This window comes from Convolutriloba macropyga, unplaced genomic scaffold (genome assembly GCF_964194025.1).
Source record: "Convolutriloba macropyga unplaced genomic scaffold, txConMacr16.3 SCAFFOLD_5479, whole genome shotgun sequence".
NCBI lineage: Eukaryota > Metazoa > Xenacoelomorpha > Acoela > Convolutidae > Convolutriloba > Convolutriloba macropyga.
In genome coordinates this window covers 10,001-16,864 of record NW_027451911.1, presented here as the reverse complement: position 1 = coordinate 16,864, position 6,864 = coordinate 10,001, and the positions used below count along the sequence as shown (strand labels likewise).

Here is a 6,864-nt window from a genome sequence, read left to right as displayed (position 1 = left end):
AGAAACATCAGCATGTGAAAGTTGTGAAGTTGAAGAATTTTTGTGTTGAGTACGATGTTGTTACTAGTAACCATGTCGACAGCTGAGAACTGTTCTCTAACCAATAGAAGGTGAAACTTCTGTATGTGAAAAGGCAATTTGAGCGAGATTTCTTAGCAGACTAGTATTATGTTGTTTCTAGTAGGCGAAAGCCGAAACATCAACATGTGAAAATCTGATATTAAATCCTCAATCATTTTCCCTAGTATTATACAGCTACTAGTAGCCGTAATTGGTCAGGGAAACATTGTTGACCGGTGAAACTTCACATGGGAAAGACACACAAATTACTTGACAAAACAATAAGTATTATGCTGTTTCTAGTATGCGAAAGCAGAAACATCAGCATGTGAAAGTTGTGAAGTTGAAAAGTTTTTGTGTTGAGTACGGTGTTGTTACTAGTAACCATGTCGACAGCTGGAAAGCTGTTCTCTAACCAATAAAAGGTAAAACTTCTGTATCTGAAGAGGCGGCGTGATTGAGATTTTTAACAGACTAGTATTATGTTGTTTCTAGTAGGCGAGAGCCGAAACATCGACATGTGAACATCTGGTTTTTAAATCATGAGTCAATTCTCCCTAGTATGATACAGTTGTTAGCCGGTATTGGTAACAGTAGAACAGAGATTTGGAGGGCAAAACCTGCTCATGGGAAATGCTCACAGAGCGCTATCTACCAGTACACATAGTATTATGCTGTTTCTAGTACGCGCGAGCCGAAACATCAGCATGTGAAATGTGTAATCGTGGGTAACTCTAAGTGTGTAGAGTACTGTGTAGTAACTAGTAGCCATGCCAAAGCATGCATTGAAACTCTTCGTGATTTAAAAAGCTCAAAGCAAGATTGACGAGGCCGCAAGGCTATGTCTTTCTAAATTCGAACAAATCGAAAGATTGTTCAAAGTACAATTAAACTGATTGATCCTGTCAGTTGCCATATGCTTGTCTGAAAGACTAAGCCATGCATGTGCAAGCGAAGCTTGAAAAAGTGGAACCGCGAATGGCTCATTAAATCAGTTACTATCTATTAGTTGATTTGCAAGCTAAATGAATAACTGCGGTAACCCTGCAGCTAATGCATGCTGATTGTCCGACACTGTCGGAGACTTTTACAAGACTACACCGGGTGATTTGCTAAGTACAGACACATCCCGTGATGAGTCCTAGTAACTGAAAGATCCCAGATAGCTTCGGCTTGGGGACGGAACTTCCGAATTTCTGACCTATCAACCTATGATGGTAGTGTAACGGACTACCATGGTTGTGACGGGTAACGGGGAATCAGGGTTCGATTCCGGAGAGGGAGCCTTAGAAACGGCTACCACATCCAAGGAAGGCAGCAGGCACGCAAATTACCCACTCTCCGCACGAGGAGGTAGTGACTAGAAATAATGATATGAACCTTTATGGTTTGTAATCAGAATGGAATGGACTTAAAAGCTCCATTGATGAACGAGTAGAGGGCAAGTCTGGTGCCAGCAGCCGCGGTAATACCAGCCTCTACAAGCGTATGCAATAGTTGCTGCGTTTAAAAAGCTCATAGTTGGATCTGTTTGAGTAGAACGGCAACATGGTCTTCAGTTAAATCTGTTGACTCGTTCCGCTCATCCTTCGCATCGAAGAAATAGTTTGCACTTAAATGTGACGAACTGTGGAAACGGTGTTTTCACCCTGAGAAAATTAGAGTGTTCAAAGCATCCTTTGGGATCGAATAATAAAGCATGGAATAATGGAGAATGACCCGCTACTCGATTGATGCCGGTTGGCTGAGTGCGGTAATGATTGAAAGGAACAGACGGGGGCATTTGTATTGCTACGTTAGAGGTGAAATTCTTGGATCGTGGCAAGACAAACTACTGCGAAAGCATTTGCCAAGAATGTTTTCATTAATCAAGAACGAAAGTCAGAGTATTGAAGAGGATTAGATACCCTCGTAATTCTGACCATAAACTATACCAACCTACAATTTGTCAAAGTCGATCTTGACTTGGCAAGAGATTAACCGGGAAACCAAAGTTTATTGGTTCCGGGGGAAGTATGGTTGCAAAATCGAAACTTAAAGGAATTGACGGAAGGGCACCACCAGGAGTGGAGCCTGCGGCTTAATTTGACTCAACACGGGAAAACTCACCCGGTCCAGACATCTTAAGGATTGACAGATTGAATATCTTTCATGATTATATGGGCGGTGGTGCATGGCCGTTCTTAGTTAGTGGAGTGATCTGTCTGGTTAATTCCGATAACGAACGAGATCTTCTCCATCTAAATAATGAAATTCACTATATGTGAATTCAAACACTTCTTAGAGGAACTATGCGGAATTAAATACCGCAGATGAAGTGAGGCTATAACAGGTCTGTGATGCCCTTAGATGTTCTGGACTGCACGCGCGCTACACTGTGTACTTTTAGATTGAGTACTCAGCCCTTGGTCCGAAATGGACTGGGCAATCAGAGAAAAGTACAGCGCTTCAAGGGGATCGTCTGTTGTAACTTGCAGACGTGAACCAGGAATTCCTGGTACTTATGAGTCAACAACTCATAGGGATTACGTCCCTGCCCTTTGTACACACCGCCCGTCGCTACTACTGATTGGATAGTTAAGCAAGAATTGCAAATTCCTACTGTTGGGACTTCGGTCTCCGGCAACGGGATGAAGCGGATCGAGCTTAATTGTCTAGAGGAAGTAAAAGTCGTAACAAGGTTTCCGTAGGGGAACCTGCGGAAGGATCAGTGATTGATTCCTTCGGGCATGGCTGCTGGTAGAGGCCATGTCTGTAGTGCGCATGACGCTCTGTCGCTAGAGATTGCTTGGCAACCAATCTCGAATTATGTATCGAGCTCAAAAACTACTTGTGTGGATACATAGTTCAGCAGTCATGGCAAGGGACTGCTTAAAGGGAGACTAGTTAGCAAAAGCAGCCTAGCAGAACTGCAGCTATCTAGATCTCAGAAGCTGGGTTATAGAAGCCCAGCTATAGACTTGTGAATGAGAAAGGCCTAAAAAGGTCCACAAGTCGCGTGGTTAGAACCGACACGCAAAAATCCCAGCGAGTGACAGAGCGTTGCGCTGTTCAGTGGGAAAGAGTTGAGCTACTCGGGGCGCCCACTGAACTTGCTCCGAGCCAAAGGCTCGAAAAAACACAGCTTAGCCTCAGATCCTTTACATAGAAGGCTAGCTAAAATAAACTTACCTTGGACGAGGGTAAAGTTTAGTCAGTTCTTAGGGGAGAGTAATCCACAGCTTCTCGCCCTCTGAACATTCTCCCAGATATGTAGGTCTGGGAGAGTCTCCTCCTGTTCTTCGGAATCTGGAGGTAGACAAAGACAGTACGATACGATCTTGCATCGGGATGACTAACCGATAATGATCATAATCTGACAATTTTTCCGGCTTGAGGCACCGGAGTCAGATTAAAGACACATACTGAACTAAAGGCGTATGTGCAAAGCTTGTCGGAGTGTAGAGAGTCAAGCTGAGTTGACTCGTCACGTGGTGATGACAACAGCCATGTGCAAAACACTCACAACTTTATCGTCTATGTGGAAAAGGTTGCTAACAGCGCTCTCTATGAGAGGCCCTCGCATATAACTATACGAGGAAAAGGCGATAGAGTTGTTTGAATGTGGGGCAGGTTCATCGACAAGCTAAGTTGATCACATTCTTGTTGTGGCATCCTACTAGAATTGGTCACGGTCTGCACCAACTCTCCCCAAGTTGGCCAGACTTAAAACTAGAAATAAGGTTTGCAGCTATGTGAACCTAGAAACTGTAAAGGAGTTGAAAGAACTTAAAGGAATTGAAAGAGGCCTTGAGGTATATCCTCTTGGTAAAGACCCACAAAAGCTCACAAAAGTGGCTTCGAAGGGCAAAACTGGTTCATCCAAAACAATTGGAGAGCTTAAAGCAGAACCAATTCGAATGAAACACTATTGGTGAAACTTCATCATGAGAACGTCACAAGCTGATCACGCTCTATGATATGACTAGTATTATGTTGCTTCTAGTAGGCTAAGCGCAAGCCGAAACATCAACATGTGAAAGTCGTAGAATTTTGCAATCAAACTGTGGCTAGTACTGTGATGTTACTAGTAACCTGGTGTTCCGTCATATGGCCAAGAGAGCATTTGAAGGCGAAACTTCTGCATGGGAAAGCTGCATCATGATCAAAATTTTATATCGAGTATTATGTTGACGTTAGTAGGCCTTGGCCGAAAACGCAGCATGTGAAAGGTATAGATAAAAGTTATTGTTGCAGTCAGTACTGTGTAGTTACTAGTAGCTGGATTTAAGCTCAAAATGAGACACTGTTGGTGAAACTTCATCATGAGAATGTCACAAGCTGATCAAGCTCTATGATATGACTAGTATTATGTTGCTTCTAGTAGGCTAAGCGCAAGCCGAAACATCAACATGTGAAAGTCGTAGAATTTTGCGATCAAATTGTGGCTAGTACTGTGATGTTACTAGTAACCTTGTGTTACGTCATATGGCCAAGAGAGCATTTGAAGGCGAAACTTCTGCATGGGGAAGCTGCATCATGAACAAAAGTTTATATCGAGTATTATGTTGACATTAGTAGGCCCTGGCCGAAAGCGCAGCATGTGAAAGGTATAGATAAAAGTTATCGTTGCAGTCAGTACTGTGTAGTTACTAGTAGCTGGATTTAAGCTCGAAATGAGACACTGTTGGTGAAACTTCATCATGAGAACGTCACAAGCTGATCACGCTCCATGATATGACTAGTATTATGTTGCTTCTAGTAGGCTAAGCGCAAGCCGAAACATCAACATGTGAAAGTCGTAGAATTTTGCGATCAAATTGTGGCTAGTACTGTGATGTTACTAGTAACCTTGTGTTACGTCATATGGCCAAGAGAGCATTTGAAGGCGAAACTTCTGCATGGGGAAGCTGCATCATGAACAAAAGTTTATATCGAGTATTATGTTGACGTTAGTAGGCCCTGGCCGAAAGCGCAGCATGTGAAAGGTATAGATAAAAGTTAGCGTTGCAGTCAGTACTGTGTAGTTACTAGTAGCTGGATTTAAGCTCGAAATGAGACACTGTTGGTGAAACTTCATCATGAGAACGTCACAAGCTGATCACGCTCTATGATATGACTAGTATTATGTTGCTTCTAGTAGGCTAAGCGCAAGCCGAAACATCAACATGTGAAAGTCGTAGAATTTTGCAATCAAACTGTGGCTAGTACTGTGATGTTACTAGTAACCTTTTCTTACGTCATATGGCCAAGAGAGCATTTGAAGGCGAAACTTCTGCATGGGGAAGCTGCATCATGAACAAAAGTTTATATCGAGTATTATGTTGACGTTAGTAGGCCCTGGCCGAAAGCGCAGCATGTGAAAGGTATAGATAAAAGTTATCGTTGCAGTCAGTACTGTGTAGTTACTAGTAGCTGGATTTAAGCTCGAAGTGAGACACTGTTGGTGAAACTTCATCATGAGAACGTCACAAGCTGATCACGCTCTATGATATGACTAGTATTATGTTGCTTATAGTAGGCTAAGCGCAAGCCGAAACATCAACATGTGAAAGTCGTAGAATTTTGCGATCAAACTGTGGCTAGTACTTTGATGATGCTTGTAGCCAACCGAATTGGTTGAAAAGCCCAATAAGTAAGCTAACTTGGGAGAGCTTGTTGGAAACCAAATGCTACTAGATTGGTCCAAATACATCCTTCAACAGGGGATCACTTGGCTCGCTTTACGAAGAGGAGCACAGCTATATGTGTTAATTCGGTATGAATCGCAAGATTTGTTTACCGACCTCTCTAACGCAAAAGGCGGTCTCGGCTTCGGCTGTTGACTGCGTCCGATTCAGGGTTATATAACTCTCGATTGAACACATTGATGTTCTATTGTTGGTGCTTCCAATAAAATTGGAACACTTAAAGCAGAACCGATTCAAATAATAGCATTCTGATCAATGATTGCATTCCTTGATCAAGAACTGCTGGAGTCATTGTGATGGCGAATTTTCTTCATAAGAAAATTGCAAAGAGACGGAACTTAATGAGACTAGTATTATGTTGTTTCTAGTAAGCGGAAGCTGAAACAGCAACATGTGAAAATCAAGTTTTGTTCAATGATCTCGAGGCGATAAGTACTATGAAGCAACTAGTAGCCTAAGCATGACTCAGATTTGAGACAGTCAAAAAGACTGGCGAAACTTCTTCACATGAAAGTTACATAGAGAACTACAAATGTATACAGCGAGTATTATGTTGTTTCTAGTAGGCGAAAGCTGAAACATCAACATGTGAAAGTTGTCTGCAAACTGTAGAACGATATGTGATTAGTACTGTGCTGTTACTAGTAGCCAGTCTGACTGTAGAAGCCAAGACAAAGGGAAACTAATGCATCTGAAAAGGACAAGTTATGGAAAGGTATGCACGATAAGTATTATGTTGTTTCTAGTAAGCGGCAGCTGAAACATCAACATGTGAACGTCGTTGTGTACAGTAACCTAGAACTATATAGTCCTTAGTAACGTGCATTTACTAGTACCTGTAATTGGTATTCAGACTCAGGCAGTTTGGAATAGTTTGGCAAAGATGCACCAGAGAAAACTGGGATTTGATACAGAAATTGTTGAATACAAGTATTATGCTGCTTCTAGTAGGTTGAATCCGAAACATCAGCATGTGAAAATTGAAAACATTTCTGGTTCGAATTGTCACAAGTATTTGGTGATCTGAGTAGCCAAACTCACTACAACGCCAATTGAAGGCAAAAATTCTCAACGGGAAAAGCTATTCTCATTGAATGAGCTAACAAGACGAGTATTATGTTGCTTCTAGTAGGCG

At 42.1% G+C, this 6,864-nt stretch overlaps 1 pseudogene; it reads left to right on the top strand.

Annotated features, from left to right (window-relative positions):
* The first annotated feature begins 5,732 nt into the window (after window positions 1–5,732).
* LOC142357044 (5.8S ribosomal RNA) lies at window positions 5,733–5,884 on the top strand (annotated as a pseudogene).
* Window positions 5,885–6,864: the final 980 nt, after the last annotated feature.